Here is an 18058-nt window from a genome sequence, read left to right on the forward strand (position 1 = left end):
CCCAGCCCTCTCTCTCTTATTATATTTTTTCATGTAGCCAATCAAATGATAAGATCTCAAAGCAAGTTCGAGAACAGAATTGTCCACAACCTCAAAAGAATCTAATCTTCCTTAACTTTGATTGGACCCTTAACCAGCAGTCTCAGGGGAAAAACCTAAGGCAAAACAAACACAAAAGAAAAACAGCTATCCTTATTTTAGGAGTGATCCGTCAGGTCAGGAATGAACTAGTTTGTGGAAAACTGGATAAAGACTAAAAAAGAAAATTAATCTGAAAAATCACATTTTACATTTTACCTAATAATAACAAGTCAAATATTCACAAAAATCTTTGTAAGGAAGGCAGAAAAGATGCCTGGTTAGTGCTGGAAATTTGTCCTTGGATGGAGTGAAGAGGAAGCTACCATACCTATATATATATATATATAAAAATAATCAACTGAAATTTCTTTGCTTAGCTTGGAAGACGTGAGCTCATGAGCTGAAGGGAAATCCAAGCAGAGAGGGTATTCTGTTACTGGAAGAACTTGGTGAAGGTACAATGGGAAGGGGAGGGAGCTCTGGTTCTGGCCTCTGTTACATGGAGCTCAGCTGAGAAACACTATCTGCAGGAATATGCTACTGGTTCTTTCATGAATATGTTTTTATTATTTTATAACTGCTGAGATTTTTAAAAAGATAAAGCAAAAGGGATAAGAAATAAAAATGTGGAGTTTTGACTTGGACTTTGCCCACATTTAGCAATTAGACTTTGGTCAAATTACTCACCCACAGTGAGGAGACAGCAATTTTGACTTAGTTGGGAGGAAACGATAATAAATAGTTGTAAAGTGCCCCATTATTAAATATCAATGAGATCAAGATTTGGTAGCTTTTATGTTTGTTTTTGTGATTAAATGTAAAGTAAATGTTTAATTTCTTAATCCTGAAAACATAACAACGTTTTCTCAGCAATATGACGCTAGCCAGAGGTTCCTGAGTCTTCCTGAGGCTGCCCATAGGAGACTGCAGACAAATCCATTTAAAGGAGGGAGACCTCTGAAAATATCATGGTGTAGTTACTATTGAAAGGATTGTGATATTTTATTTCAAGGTAAAAAATTAAAACATGTTCCTTGGGCAGAATATTCTTTAGATGCTTCAAAATCAGCCCATCCAAACCATGGTCTTTATATCTTTCTTCATCTCACCTAACCCCCATCTTAGTCCTACATTCTCAGGAGTTAGTGGTGCCATCATCCACTCAGTTGCAGAAACTTCGACTTCCCCCTCTCTTTATTTAATCAGTTAGTGACTCCTGTAAACTGTCTCAAACAACTGTTTCTTGTTTTCTTTACGTCCATCAATTCCACACCATCACTCCTGCAGCCAAATCTATTCCTTCCTCTGTCTCACTCACCCCTAATAACAGGATATATTTAGCTGAAATGAAATAATTAATGTATATTTACAAACCCCTTGAAGAAAACAAAGAAAAGTTAGATCTGATTGATCAGTTATCACCTACCAAAAATATATTGGATTTTATTAGGACTTTATATGATAGAAATTTCAAATAGGTACCAAAAAAAAGAAAAGGAATAATGGACCTTCATGACCTATCACCTATCACTGATCCTCCTGTCCACTCCTCTCTCAACTTTTCTCCCCTGGAGTATTTTGAAGCAAATTCTTTCATCATATCAGTTCACCAATATGTACTTCACGTACCAAATTTCTGAAACTTTTGTTTCACTCAAGAAAAGAGAGAGAGGAGAAATTTGTAGCTGATAGTCTGGGAACACAATCTGTCCCTTTAACAACAAGAATGTTTTATAGGGTCTTCAGGAATTTTTCTTAATTTTATGTTTTCCTTCCCTTCATAAATTGCTCTTTAAGTTTCGTAATTGTATTGAATTCAATGATTCAAATTCAAGTAGGACTTTTTTATGCTGAATTGAGTCCTCAAGTAATAAACCATCCTCAAATAAAACTAAAGTCTTGAATTTTACTCCGAGAGCAACAAACATTTACAAGTCACATACAGTATTCCCCGATTATCCGCAGTTTCACTTTCCTCGGTTTCAGTTACCCTCCATCAACTGCAGTCTGAAAATATTAAATGGAAAATTCCAGAAATAAATAATTCATAAGTTTTAAATTGTGCACAGTTCTGAGTAGCGTGATGAAATCTCGAATCGTCCCACTCCCTCCCACCAGGGGCATGAACCGTCCCTTTGTCCAGCGTATCCACACTGTATACACTACCCGCCCATTAGTCACTTAGCAGTCATCATAGCGATCAGATCAACCGCCATGGTATCGCAGTGCTTGTGTACAAGTAACCCTTATTTGACTTAATAATGGCCTCAAAGTGCAAGAGTAGTAACGCTGGCAATTCAGATATGCCAAAGAGAAGCTGTCAAGTGCTTCCTTTAGGTGAAAAGGTGAAAGCTCTCCACATAATAAGAAAGAAAAAAAATTGTATGCTGAGGTTGCTAAGATCTACAGTAACTTTTATTACAGTATATTGTTATAGTTGTACTATTTTATTAGTGGTTATTGTTGTTAATCTCTTACTCTGTCTAATTTATAAATTAAACTTTATCATAGGTATGTATAGGAAAAAACATAGTGTATATGGGTTCAAGGTTTCAGGCATCCACTGGGGCTCTTGGAACATATCCCCCACGGATGAGGCGAAACTACCATACTTGAATGTTAAATAAGGGCCTAGATTATCTTTTGTCAATGAAATTAATGCACTTATTCCCAGGATATCCCATAATTCAAATTCTAAAGTGAATTATCTCAGTTTTCAGTTTTTGTAAATTATCCTATAGTCTGACTATTCTAATTAATATGTATTAATTTATTTACTCTTAAGCATCTAGGTTATCAGGAAGGCACCTTTCCATCAGAAATCTTGATTTTTTTATTAATGAAATTTAGAGGGTCCTTTTGAATACTTATGTTTGTTTGAAGACCAGATTTCGAGTTTAAATTCAGCTTTGTTTTGTATTGTTCCTGTTCTTATTTTTTTTTAAGAAAATTACCAGATTATGAATCTTTTTTACATCATAGATTAACCGGGATTCCATAGGTGGGCTTTAGGGGGTCCATAACCCCCTGGAATTCTGTCAGGAAGAATGCAAGAGCAGTGAGTCCACCACAAGTGTCATATGCAATCTGCATATCTTTGCTCCCATTTGAAACTATCACCAGGAGCATCCTTCTGCCTCCTCTCTACCAATTCAGATATTATCCATTCTTTAAAATGCCATTCAAAAGTTTCATCTCCATCATGAAATCTTCCTAGAGACTTGATACCTTCAATTATTTCCCCACTTCTCTGAGGCACGGCACTTTAATCTAGACCACACAAGTCAGTACTTGTATATTGTCTCCCTGTCCTAACTATATTATGAGAACAGAGAAAGTGTTTTAAGACTTCTAGTGTTTCCAAAGTTTTGCATAGTGCTGCACATATACTGGATTCTCAATAAATTCTTGATTAATTAGGATACAGGGGAAGAGTCTTAGGAGTCTGAGGGAAAAGAGATGAAATTTACAACCAAGCCTTATAGTGCCTCTAAAATAATATTGAAAGAACTATCTATTATGCATGCAATTTGAATATATCGGTATAAAAATAAGTCTACATCAGTTATTCCTAAGACCACCTGCATTGTACCTTACATACTCTCAGGATTTTATTTTAGCAGGCCTATGTTTTTCCCAGTTTACTAGAAAACAGACTCTGAGGGAGACTGAGCACTCTTGCTTATTTGTTAGATGTTAACCCAGAGCAGTGAGAGTGAGGAAGAAGGAAGGAGAGGCAGGAAAGAATAGGAAGCAATGCAGAGGTAGGCTGTCTGGAAAAACTGGGCCATGGTTAGTCAGTCAATGAAAGGCGGGGAGGAGACTGATGATTGATCTGCCACACTCTCCTATTTCTAATGATCAAAGTTCATCCCATGTGTAGTTAACACCCAGCCCTTTGCATTGCATCATCCAGATCTTTTGGCAGCCATTTGGGAAGCCAGATACCACGCTCTTTAGTGTGGCATTTCATCCAAGTCCCAGCGTGGTGGGAGGAGCCAGAAACTCTGAATGACTGGCATAGCAGCAGTCAGAAAGAGCCAACATCCCAGACAAGCAACTCAACTGGTCAGCCCCAGGCAGCAGAGCCATGGAGGCACCAGAGTAGCCAGTCAATTGTGTTCATGGCTAAGACAAAGCACCCAGCCCTGTGGTGGCAGACAGAATCTGAGGAAGTGCATATGATGTCTCTGACACTGTCTATCATAAGATTCAGAGGACAGGAAGACCATCTCCATTTTCTCTGAGAATTCCTTCCTGGATGGGAAGCAGCCTTGTATGTTATAGTAATCAAATGGAACACCTTAGCTTTCATTCTGTGTGCATAGAATGAAGATCTTTGCTCACTTCAATGGAATTACATTACAGTGTGTCTGAAATAAAGAGGCATCCCTTCTGGCCAGCTACACCATATAGGGGTGAGCAGCAGAACTAGCTTCTCTATTTTCCATGTCACACCCTATATATAAGTAATCTACGGCTTAAATCAAAATGTATTCTATGGCAATTGTATAAATTTATCGAGAGACTCAAATGTGCGGCTTCCACAAGGAAATGGGCTATTGGCAAAATTGCTCCTTACACGAACCCTCAGAGAAAGCAACACTTTTCAGTTTCTGCATGCAATAACCACTCTGTTGTAGGCTTGGCCTCTTAGGGGTTGGAATAAGCCCACTCTAGTTCCATCCACGGAAACAGGTAATATTTGCAGGGCCTGGGGCAAGAGTACAAATGGAGGCCACTGCATACTGGCTGCTCCCGCCTTCTCTCTCCACCTCCTGCTCAGACCCACACCGGGAGGGTCCTCTGGAGAATTCTTGTGGACATTCTAGCCCATTCGTCTAAGGATCCCACACAGGGAGGAGAGGAATGATGTACCACAGGGAGGAGAGATATAGGGAAGGGACACTGCAGGCTCTGAAGGGTGCTCTGCACTTTTTGGGCAAGGAATTCAGGGGTCCCAGGAAGCCAGAGCATGGTCTGGAAAGAAGGAGGGGGTTATCCTAAGAAAATCACAGAATGGCATACCTTGTTGTAGCTAGTTGAGGGCAATGGACTGGCTCTGCTGTGTTTAGGCCTGGAGGCCTTCCCACGAGTTTCTCAGGGCAGTGTCAACAGTGCTTGTTGTCTACAGATGACATACAAGCATTTGGGTTGAGTGGCTGCATATATTTCTTACAAGAGATCAAAGGCTTTGCCTGTTGTGCAGCAATTTTTGTTTTGTTATCCTATAATGTAATCCAGCCAAGAAACTGATTATTGACATTTAATAGCTTAGACCAAAGAACTTATTTTGAGCAAAAAATTGCCAAAGCAGACTGGTATGAAGATGCTAGGAATTATGTGGTGAGAGATGACTAGGTGATAACCCTAACTTCCCTTTAAATCGTGTGCTGCAAAATACCTACTTTGTTTCTCTTGTGGATGAAGAGGTAGGAATGTTTTGAGGATCTAGCCAATTTCCCAACCTAATTTCTCAGGGAAAGCCCTTGGAAATAATTCATTCTTCTGGCATGAAATGATATCTTATACTATTTTGATTACAATTTATGTCATTTTGCTCTTCAATCTGAGAGATTTACTGTCTCTTATGGGAAAGTATTGAGTGGCTTATTTTATATCCCTTAACTCACACATCTAATTAGATGAGCAAAACACAATGAGCATCTAAATTTCACACCACTTTGGAAAGAAAAAAATCTTTACTGAAAGCCAATTCTGAGTCTTAAGAAACAAATTGCCGGGGCCGGCCCCGTGGCTTAGCGATTAAGTGCGTGCGCTCCGCTACTGGCAGCCCGGGTTCGGATCCCAGGCACGCACCGACGCACCGCTTCTCTGGCCATGCTGAGGCGGCGTCCCACATACAGCAACTATAAGGATGTGCAACTATGACATACAACTATCTACTGGGACTTTGGGGGCAGGGGGGAAGGAGGAGGATTGGCACGGATGTTAGCTCAGGGCTGATCCTCCTCACAAAAAATAAATAAATAAATAAAACTGTTTAAAAAAAAAAAAAGAAACAAATTGCCCATTAATTGAAAGAATCAAATGGGGAAAGGTTTAAAAGCACAAAAATAAGCCTGTAAGGCTTATTCAAGGTCACCAGAAGAGAAAGTACCTCTGGTACAGGTGACCCACAGCGCCCTGCATCGTGAGCTACACCAACTCCATACGGAGAATCGTCACTACAAAACTCCTAATAAAAGAGGGAATTCACTATTATACCTTAAATTTTTTATGGCATTTTACTCAAAGTATACTTGGCAGGTTATAGCCTTTATTTCAGAAAATTAAAGCTTCTATGGGATGGCAGTTGCCTTCATCCTGCCCAGAGGCCCAGGGCTGCCTAAGCTATTACTACTGCTACTGGTCACATGGCAGGGCCAGGAAGAAGGACGTGGTTGAGTCACTTAGGAGTGAGATGTTTATCTCACGCTATCTCTGTTCAGGGTCAGACCTAGTGTTCTCTTCCAGTCTTACTCTTATTAGCCACATAATCTTAGGCAAATTACTTCACTTCTCTGACCCATAGTGTCCTAGTCTCTAAAATGCAGATAACAAACCTACCTACAGCCGATAAAAGGATTAGGTGAAACAAGGTATGAAAACACTTGGCAACTAGTAGGCTCTTAATCTATGTAAGTCTCCAGCCACCTCCTACCTTTTAAATATAGGTGGAAATGAGAAGCCACCCTGTTCCTACTTTGTTATCTTTATTGCCTAGAAATTCAAGCTCACAGCACAGGAAGTAGCACTGAATCAAATGTTGGAATTGACAGAGCCAGGAATGGGGTAGATGGTTGCACCATTCTTACCTGAGAATTACTTAATTCTAGTGAAACAGGTTCTCAAAGGAGTGAGCGAGAATTTAAAAAAATTTTTAGATATCTATTTTTAAATTTTTTTACTACTTAGGAATTTGACTTATGAACAGTTTTTAGAAACAACCTTTGCTCCACACATTAAGGGATACTTTAATGACACTCTCAGACTTGGTTTAACTACCATGTTAAAAATGTATTGGCTAGAATGTGATGTTTTGGCAACTAAAAATAGCTTAGTGTCTGTTCTTTCCATCACTATGCTGAAAGACTCCTTTCAGTTCTCCAAGGTGTGTGGTCACTAAAACATGAACAAAACTGAAGACTTTGACACAGAGCTTTAGCTTGAGGACTTTAGAACACATCCTCCCTGTAGCTGAGAAGGCGCCTTGTCCATCAGAGCACTGCAAATATTAATGAATATATTATAGAAATGAGCCTTTTGTTATCAAATAACATAAAGAACATTCAAAACTTATTGTAAGACTTAAGGAAGCTTTTCAGATTTGTCTGCAAAGAAAATCTCAACATCAATGATATATTTAACGTCTATGATATATTTGAGGCTCAACTAATTATGAATGTAGGAGAATCACCTACAAGTTGTTTTTACTTGCTGTAATAGAAACCATAAACATGGCTGCCTTCTTATTCCATATCTGTGAATATTATAATTCAGGTAACACAAGTTAAAACAAAAATCTATCCTGTGTAAATATTCAGGTAATAATTACGGTGTAAATGAATAAAGCTTCATTGATAAAGATGAGGCCTCATTTGAGTTTCATTTCCTTACCAAAAACTGCTTCATTTTATGTCATCCAGATTTTTATTCTTCAGTTTTGCTACCTCAGTAGTATGTTTTATCAATAATTAGAAGAATAAAATATTGTATAAATTAATGAGAGAGTTGGGCCACATAATTCCTAATATTTCCTCCAGGTCTAATATTCTAAATTCTATGATAAAATTTCATAAATAATATAAAGAGAGTTAGAGGAGAAAACCATCATCATAGCAACAATGAACTAATTGAACTAATTGAAACACCTGAGGTATAGAATCCATTCTGTAATCCAATCAGGCAATTCTTTTTTTGACGGGTTTGAATACACGTGGAACTTGATTATTACAAAGTGAATTCTAGTAACTCAAAAGAACTGAGGGCCCGAGAGTATAAGCAACACACTCATGGTTACATGTAAATCCAGTGCAAATTTGTTAAAATTATCAAATATCAAGAGAAAAAAAATCTCTTTTTTTTTTGTGAGGAAGATCGGCCCTGAGCTAACATCTGCCAATCCTCCTGTTTTTTTGCTGAGGAAGACTGGCCCTGGGCTAACATCCATGCCCATCTTCCTCCACTTTATATGGGACGCCGCCACAGCATGGCTTGACAAGTGGTGCGTCGGTGTGCACCTGGGATCCGAACCCGTGAACTCTGGGCCGCCACAGCGGAGTGCGCGTACTTAACAGCTTGCACTACAGGGCCGGCCCCCCCAAAAAATCTTTAAATAACCTTGTTAGATTTTATTTGTCTGTCTTAGTCAGTTCAAGCTGCTATAACAAATACTACAGACTGAGTAGCTTAAAAAACAAACATTTATCTCTCACGGTTTTGGAGATTGGGAAGTCCAAGATCAAAGATGCTGGCAGATTCTGTGTCTGGTGAGAACCCCCTTCCTGATTTGCAGATGATGGCCTTCTTGCTGGATCCTCACATAGTGGGGAGAGAGAGATCTCTCTGGTGTCTCTTCTTATGAGGGCACTAACCCCATTCATGAGGGCGCCACACTTAAGACCTAATTACCTCCCAAAGGCCCCACCTCCAAATATCAACACATTAGGAATGAGAGCTTCAACATATTGAACATTCCCCGATATTGTGTTGGGAGGAGGGGCACAAATATTCATTTCATAGCATTGTCCCTTTTGTTAATGCAAGCTGTATGCTAAATAGCATTTTTGAGAAATATGTGAATTTAGAAGCCCAGTGACAGGAGGTTGAGTCCAGCTCCATCTCCAGTGAGCCATGTAGCCTTGCATCACTCACTTCCTCTGTCTGTGTTTTCATTTACTCTTCTGTAAAAGTATGGAATTGAACTAAATGACCTGTAAAGCCCCTTCCAGCTCTAAAATAGTATAATCACCACTAATGAGAGTTTGATCCTTTTGAAAGTTCTAAATATTTTCAAAAGTTTTGGTTTATCAAATGCCTCTCCAGCAGATTTAGCAGATCTACAATTAGAAATTCAATGTTTACATTTGTTTAAATGAAAAAGACATACATAGAAACAGGTACACAGTATAAGAAAGTGATAGTCTATTCCCCAACTCCATCCACACTGCAACGTTGCTCCTACAAATTGTTTATTTTAAGCTCTTACCAACTGAATATCATAAAATCTAGCTAACACACTCAAAGAAAATGTCAGGGAGTGTGAAAATGTAGTAATTGTTGATATTTTAAATGTCGTTGATGTTCCTGTTTGTTTTGCTTTTTATTTCCCATTTTCTATGTTTTTTTTTTTTAAAGATTTTATTTATTTTATTTTTTCCCCCCAAAGCCCCAGTGGATAGTTGTATGTCGTAGCTGCATATCCTTCTAGTTGCTGTATGTGGGACTCGGCCCCAGGATGAACGGAGAAGCGGTGCCCCAATGCGCACCCGGGATCCGAACCCAGGCCACCAGCATCGCAGCGCGCGCACTTAACCACCAAGCCACAGGGCCGGCCTCTATGTTTTGAATAAACAAGATTGATCTTTAACATCTGGGAGCCCTACAACCAAAGTTGATTGGATCAAAGACAGACTAGTAAAACTAGTCCGCCCATTGGCTTTCCTGTATCAAATCATATTGTGTCTCTCTTTCTCTTTCTCTCTCTCAAACATTTTGAACAGACACCTAAAGCCTGAAGGTAGTTATGCTAAAAGATCATATAGACTTCGAGGCTGTCAGCCATTTTGGGAACATGTGCATTAATGTGCCGGCTACATGAAAGAGGAAAATGGAGTAGATATGCTAAGAGAAAGGAAGAGGAGACACCACTTGGCCCCAGTGAGACAGAAAAAGGGAGAATGTAGATTCCTTGGTTCCTGACAGCTTCTCAGTTTACAGCTGTACTTCCCATGAAGCCTGACTATATTTGATTTTGTGAGATCTTTATTATCACATGTTCCCACCCCTTTTATTTGAACTAATTTGAGTAGATTTCTGTTCCTTACTTACAAAAAGAGCTGAGGCTAAAATGTCCGGGGATATACCCCAGTGATTGCCTGGAGCTGGCTTGATCTGTGACAGGCAGTGAATAGAAAGCAGCACATGAAAGGACCTCATGGACAATCTAATGTCTTGGTTTACAAGGCTCAATGTTGTTAGTTTACTGGGAACAATGATATGAGTGCCTCACCTGGAATTAATTGACCCAGTGTGGGAGCACACTGGAGACTCAGGGAGACCGGGGGACCTGATTCAGTGGAGCAGTGAGCACCCACCAGCTAGCGGTGTGCCTACCCACGCCATCAGCCACACCATGTAATGCTGTTTTACCTTTCAGTAATAATAATAACCATACTCATTGAAGGAGAGTCAGTTTTCTACATTTTAGAAACTTAACTCACTGGCTGGCCCCGTGGCTTAGCGGTTAAGTGCGCGCGCTCCGCTACTGGTAGCCCGGGTTCGGATCCCAGGCGCGCACCGACGCACCGCTTCTCCGGCCATGCTGAGGCCACGTCCCACATACAGCAAGTAGAAGGATGTGCAACTATGACACACAATATCTACTGGGGCTTTGGGGAAAAAAAAAAAAGGAGGAGGATTGGCAATAGATGTTAGCTCAGAGCCGGGCTTCCTCAGCAAAAAGAGGAGGATTAGCATGGATGTTAGCTCAGGGCTGATCTTCCTCACAAAAAAAAATAAATAAATAGAAACTTAACTCAGATTAACTATCGTTACAGTTCTAACTTTAGTAGTTGCACCAGTATATGGCTGGTTTATCTTGTTATTTATTATGAAGTCTAGACAACGGAATGCGTAATTTCAAAATTGAGAAATCAAGATCATTTTTTAGCCAAATAGGAGAAAAAATTCAAAAGTATTTCAAGTTAGGGGATCAAAATTTGTGACAATTCTCCCTCAGATACATACAACCAAGTGTTCTAAACACGTTAGCACATTTTGAGGTGCTTAATGCTCAATGATGTTTTATAAGGCCGCTTGGGAAGGTATTTGAACCTTCCTCTCTCCCCCACAAAAAAATTTTTATTGCTCTATTATTTAACAACAATACTTTCTGCCTTTTAAGTTGTCTTATGCCTAATAGAAATAGTTAATACTTAAGATAAATCCAAATTTACAACAATATTAATGTAGTATATAAATTTTATTTCCAGAACTCATTAAAACTGATTTAAATCTAAATCACTGATATTAGAATATTTATAATTATTCTTTTCATATGGTTCATATGATATCTGATTTAAGGGACATTTCACCAAGACATATTTAACCTGCTAAAAAAGTACTGTAAGAATATAATCACAACATGTAGATAATTAAAATAACAAAAATTGAAGAAATCTGAGATACAGCCTGAAAAGAATTAATCTGGCTCTACTAGTATATGTAATAGATAGTGTTTAAAACATTATAACTGCAACTTTAAAAGACCTTGATAATATTTGGACTGAACAGTATCCACAGTTGATACTGAGCTTGAAGTAAACACACAACATATGCTAGTTAGCACGCTCTATGAATAAGCTGCAGGATGTCAAGGTGTATTATCACTGTGAGTTCAACGTGGTTAGTCCTACCGAATGGAGGTTGCTTGTATCTTGCAAAAAGAAAACAAAAAAAGACATTCTGGGTTCTATTTACTTTGTCCCTATAAACCTTTCTATCATCTCTCCTATTTTGTCTGATTTCTTACTAGTAGTCCTGGTTTGTTCTCTTATGTTTACCCCCAAGAACAATCTGAACTGCATTTTGTTTTCTACTTGCTGTTTTGTCATTGTCATCGTTGCTGCAAGGGACTAACCAAAAGCATAGATCTGTCATATAAACAGCAGAATAACATTGTTTGGATTTCATATTGCACAACTGTAGAAATAATTAATTAACTCAGCGTTCACCCCATTTGTGTCTGTCATTTCCTATGGATTTAAGCTTATTTTCACTGCATGAACTGATAACACAACTGAAAGCATATTTATTCAGCTACTTCTGAAAGGATTATAGGTTATCACCATCTGCATCTCGTCGCATCAACATCGACGAAGCATCAGTAAACAGCTATGTTCTGAGCCCAAGTAGATTCCTTAGAGTTCCATTTTTTCAGCGATTTTCTCCATTGCATTCTATGAGTCATAAAAATAATAATATTAACACATAACAGCTAATTTTTAAATTTTTTCTATATGTCATGTTTTAATTAATTTAATCCTTATTAAAAAAAAAAGAAAAACCTTGTAAAAAACCCAAAGAGGACCACTGGTAAGAAATATTACATAACAGGAGAGACACTATACAGAGCTGTAGGGACAAAGTAGAAAGAATCCGAAATGTCTTTTTTTTTTTGTAAGACACAGGTGAACAATTTCCATTTGGTAGGACCAACCATGTTGAACTTTACAATGATAACATATCTCTGGTTTTGTTTACATCCTATAGTCATGTAGTGTGAGGCAGGTACTAGTATTATTGTCTCCTTTCATATAGGAGTGATTACATAATTTGTCCCGGGTTACAGAGATAGCAAGGGGTAGTGCTGGGGTTCAAATCTGGCCAGTCTGGCTCCCAAATCTTTTCTGTAAATCACTATATTATGTGGCCTCTGTGTCCATGTGGCATAAACTGAAGGTCAGAGCAAAGCAGAGTCCCCTCTGAAACTGAAGGCACCAGAGCTGTGCACATCCCAGAGTACACACCTTCACCTGCTGCTACTCTCAGAGCCAGATCACTCAGCAGGCCACAGGTCCAGGTCTTGTGTTAGAGGTTCTGGTTAAGGCCTTTGTTATCCCCTCAGCCCCATCTCCAGGCTCTTCAGGCAGCATGATGAAGAGAGATATCCATCAGGCTCCCTTCCCTCCTGGGACTCATTTTCTGAAGGAAGAAGCCATTTAGCACATAGTTTGTAGTGAAGATAGGACAGGACTAGTCTTAGCCAAAAATTATAAGATAGAGAACATTTCTTTGTTACTTTCTCAGCTAGAAAAACTCATTTCCCAGCCTGTTGGTATACTCAGAACTAAACTAGTCTTGACATTCAATAACCTCAGATTGGGTTCCCTTTGTGCTACCCAGAGCCTCCCATGATGGCCTTCTACTCAGTACTGCCCTCCATCTTGAAGTCTCATTCTTTAAAATACCTCTCTTTCTCTGGCAGAAAGTGCTAGCTATTCCCCAGTGTCTGTGTGTCCCTTCTTCCAAAGTGATAGAGCTCTCATTTTCTGGCTCCCTTGTCATTAATTATGGCCATGTAACTAAGTTTTGCCCAATGGGATATGAACATACATTGTGTGTGCAATTTACAGGAAGTGTCCTTAAAGGAAGTGATGTCTCCTTCTTTCCCCCTTTCATCCTGCCTGCTGGCTGCAATGCAGATTTAATTTCTGGCTTGAAGCACAGCAGAGAGCAAGACAGAAGGAGCCCAAGTCTCCAAGTTTCATGGAATGCCATGCCAGACTTGGACTGACAGCCTTGTTAACTAAAAAGACTTCTGGAATATGACAGAGAAAAAAACTTCTACTTTGTTTACTATTATCTGGAGTATTTTTGTTACTTGCAGGCAACCTTAATCTGCCTATTCCCCCTCTGTCTGCTATTGAGCAACAAGACTTGTGGCTTTGCTAATATAAACAAAAGAGCATCCTCTCTGTACCATAGAACTCTGTGAGCTGCTCCCTCCTGACTTAGCCAGTGAATGTTAAAGGAAGTTAGAAACATCTTCTCTTAAGATAAAAACTCAAGTTTGCAAGGCTACTGACATACATAACACAATTTTGCTTTCAGAAGCAGAATATCATGTAGCTTTTTCTTTTTGCATCCTTTCCATCTCCAATCCTGATTTCCCAGTTCTGCCAGCTAGCTAACACTTCTGCCAACTAGAGCCAAGATTGTGTTCTGATAAAAGCAAAAGAGAATGTCACAATAATGGTTTTCAAAATATTATCTCCTTAAATTACCTGAAGGAAAAGAGCTGTCTTATTCTTTTGCATTCCTTAAGCCATTTCTCATCCACATAGCCACCAAAGTTCATCTTCTAAAAATGACAAATTCATAGAGACAGAAAGCAGATTAGAGGTTACCAGGGCTGGGAAACGGGGGATTGGGGGTTATTGCTTAGTGGGTACAGCGGTCTGTTTGCAGTAACAGAAAATTTTTGGAAATAGCACTGATGGTTATATAACATTGTAATATAATTAATGTCACTGAATTGTACACTTAAAAATGGTTAAAATGGCATGTTTTATGTTATACATATTTTACCACAATAAAAATAAACAAATAAATAAAATCCTAGGAAAAAAATGTCCATTAAGGCAGTAGAGAATGATGTCCACTCCTAAACCTCATCTGTTTCTTCCTAAACTACTTTTTATTCTATTTTCTAATTTTTATGCAGGCTTTTGGAGGTTAAAGAATATGTCTAAGATATGCTGCAATGGTAACCAGCATATTTTGTTTGCTTAGCTGAATAATTCTAAATAAAAGCACTTTTTTTAGTACATGGTTTCCTCCATTTATTTATTTATTTTTTTGGTGAGGAAGATCAGCCCTGAGCTAACATCCATGCTAATCCTCCTCTTTTTGCTGAGGAAGACTGGCTCTGAGCTAACATCTATTGCCAATCCTCCTTCTTTCCCCCCCCCCCCCCAAAGCCCCAGTAGATAGTTGTATGTCATAGTTGCACGTCCTTCTAGTTGCTGTATGTGGGATGCCGCCCCAGCACGGCCGGAGAATCGGTGCATCGGTGCGCGCCCGGGATCCAAACCCTGGCCGCCAGTAGCAGAGCACACGCACTTAACCGCTAAGCCACAGAGCCGGCCCCTCCTCCATTTATATTTAATGATGTGGGGGAGAAGTAACTTTGGAGAGGCTCATAGCACGAGTCCTTTTACAGAGATAGACTTTATTTGAGCAGAGTTCTGAGCTGAAAGGGAACCTGAGCTGCGGACTGACACTATTTCAGCTCCTCCATATAACAAAGGAAACAGGGAATGCCTGAATTACATTTATGCCTGTCAAACTTACATCCTTGATTAACTTATAACTTATTTGTCCTCTAAGATTGTGTATCATTTTATGTAGTGTATAGGATTAGGATTAGCAGAATCCCCTTCACGTTTTTGTCTCCAGGAAACATTTACTAAATCAGGAAACCTCAAATCTCCACGTTTAGAAAACTGAAGCATAGGGCCGGCCCTGTGGCTTGGTGGTTAAGTGCGCGCGCTGCGATGCTGGTGGCCCGGGTTCGGATCCCGGGTGCGCATCGAGGCACCACTTCTCCGTCCATCATGAGGCCGAGTCCCATATACAGCAACCAGAAGGATGTGCAGCTATGACATACAACTATCTGCTGGGGCTTTGGGGGGAAAAAATAAAAATAAATAAAATCTTTAAAAAAAAAAAAAAAACAAAAAAAAAACTGAAGCATAAAGAAAAAGTTCTTAATGGGAAGCAAAATGACACTCTATCCCAAGATGTTAACTAAGGCAATGATAGTAGGAGTACCAGATGGACCAGATGAAAGGAAAATACAAGGAAATTAAAATCAGCAAATAAAGCAAAAGTATTTTAAAATCTAAGTGGGGATCTAAGTAAATAGAATGAAAAGCGGTTGGGGAGTTGTTGAAAAAACTGGCAATCTTAAGTGTCTTTTCCATTCTTTAAACCTTCACAGAGAGTTATTTAAATTTCCTATATCAAATACGTCTTGAGCATTACTGTATTCACAGCAACATGAAAGCATTTGTCCTTGCTTCTACAACGAAGGAGATTTCATAACTGCCACTCAGGGTAATTTAATCTTCTCTGCCTTCTACACCGTTCACAGCCTTCCAGTGATAAGATTGTAGCTGGGGTCAGAGATAGGTAGCAGAAGAGAAAGCAGCTATTGTGATGTGATTTATTGAAAGAGCCTCTCTGTCCAAAATCAAATTCCTCCACTGTCTTGCCTCAGTGACCCAAATTCCCACCCTTTGAAAATGTTTGCTTTGTGTTAAGGTATTATTGTCACAAGAAATTTTCTTAAGACGTAGCTGTCCCTTCGGATAGCTAAGATAACCCAAAGCTGTGGGATTCATGTGTCCATGTGAGCTCAGAAGGCCACGAAGGAACAAGGTGCAGGACAGCTAAGTTTGTGTGTGAAGGGGCCCCAAGGGTCTGCTCCCTCTCAAGGTCTCAGTCAGAAGTCTCATGTCACTATACATATTAACATGTGTTCAAAGATAAAACAAGCATATTAAAAATTTTTTAAGTTTATTTGAGCAAAAATTGATTTAAATCAGGCAGCATCGAATCTAGTAGATAGAAAGGAATGCTGAAGAGCTATATGAAAATGAAAGACTTTTACAGGCAGAAAGGAGCAAGGAGGAAGAAGTTATAACCAGCCAAAAAAGTGGGTTGGTTATTGCAAGGTTACTTTCCTTTAGGTGATGGCAAGGGTCTATCAGGCAGATTACCTAACTAGTGCTGATCAGGTGATTCCTGATTGACTGGTTTAAGATTCCATTTCTGGGAGAGCCCAACACTGTAATTAAGTCGTCTCAGTTTGGTGACATGAAGCTGAACATAAGTGACTCCATTTTGGACCTTTTTTTTTTTTTAACAACATGCTTTACTCATTTAATATCTGATATCGCTACTATGAGTATATCCCTTTAATTTTATTTAACTATATTTGGGTCATAGTTATGTCCACACTTCTTTTTCAATATCTGGGCCCTTGATTGCTCAATTTCCTCCCAATCCATCACAATCTTGACTTCTTTACCTAGTCTTCAAGAACCATGACTTCAACCACTCTCTTGTCAATACTCTCAACTCCCTTGCCCCCCAAGGCCTTCTATCCCACTCCCCAATCCTGGACTAAACTGACTAGCTGACTTCTTTCTTCCTACTCTCAGTCTACTGAGACCTGCTGGAGAAAATTACCCAGCTGAGGAGATTGAAGCCATCCCAGTTTTTGGTTTCTAGCCCTCAAACTGGGTTTCTGGAGGCCCTAATCAGTTCTTTCACAACAACTATTCAAAATTTCACCACCCTCCTCCACCCCTAACCATGTTATTTCCTACTCACTAGAGGGGAGAGAGGTCATCAGGCAAGCACTTCCTCAACACCCTGAGGCCGTACCTACAATCTTATTTGGCACATACCCATCCTTGAGTGGTACAGCTGCCTCCCTAGCCTAGGGCTAATCCCTCCCTTGGTGCCCCAGAGCCTATCTGCTCCCACCTCCAAGATCTCACTCCACCCATCAATTTTCCTTTCTCTTGCATTTGCCTCTCACTGTGAACATGTTCAAGTCTCTAAATGAGATATAATCCATGTTCCATGTTCTGGGATGGGAATTCTTCTTGCAAAGAGGTCAATTCTCCCCAAATTTACAACTTTATAACAAATGTTTTGGAATTTGTTTTTGGAACCTGACAAAGTGATTCTAAAGTTCATCTGGAAGAATAAATGGGAGGAAATAACCAAGATCACTTTGAAAATATTTAAAAGCTAAAGTTTTTTTGTTTAATAGATTCTGTTTATTTATTATTTATTTATTTTTACTGTAAAATTTTTGTTGTAGGGGCCGGCCCGGTGGCGCAAGTGGTTAAGTGCGCGTGCTCCACTGCGGTGGCCTGGGGTTCACCGGTTCAGATCCTGGGCACGCACCGACGCATTGCTTGGCAAGCCATGCTGTGGTGGCATCCCACATAAAGTGGAGAAAGATGGGCACGGATGTTAGCCCAGGGCCAGTCTTCCTCAGCAAAAAAAGAGGAGGATTGGCAGATGTTAGCACAGGGGTGATCTCCTCACCAAAAAAAAAAAAAAAATTTTTGTTGTACATTATTGTTTGTCAGTCACCATATAAATGCATCCCCTCACCTCTTGTGCCCACCCCCCCATCTGTTTTTTTAATTATCTATTTTTTCCCATTAAG

The 18058-nt window shown here is 39.5% G+C and overlaps 1 protein-coding gene and 1 long non-coding RNA gene across 4 annotated transcripts in view; one reads left to right on the forward strand and one right to left on the reverse strand.

Annotated features, from left to right (window-relative positions):
- The window catches only part of AGPS (alkylglycerone phosphate synthase), a 404117-nt gene that overhangs the window by 85743 nt on the left and 300316 nt on the right, over nt 1-18058 (forward strand). The window lies entirely within an intron of this gene.
- Nucleotides 1-18058, reverse strand: part of LOC147916311 (uncharacterized) — a 39146-nt gene that overhangs the window by 12404 nt on the left and 8684 nt on the right. Inside the window, exons 3-5 of one of the 3 annotated variants that reach the window (XR_015553226.1) lie at nt 14091-14167; nt 12834-13008; nt 11280-12263 (exon numbers count right to left, since the gene is read on the reverse strand). This is a non-coding gene — a long non-coding RNA (uncharacterized LOC147916311). Of the gene's footprint in view, nt 1-11279; nt 13009-14090; nt 14168-18058 lie in introns of those variants that run through there. The other 2 variants (XR_015553227.1, XR_015553225.1) reach the window with 2 other exon arrangements.

The sequence above is a fragment of the Ceratotherium simum genome, chromosome 9 (assembly GCF_057802395.1).
Source record: "Ceratotherium simum simum isolate JZ-2026a chromosome 9, ASM5780239v1, whole genome shotgun sequence".
NCBI lineage: Eukaryota > Metazoa > Chordata > Mammalia > Perissodactyla > Rhinocerotidae > Ceratotherium > Ceratotherium simum.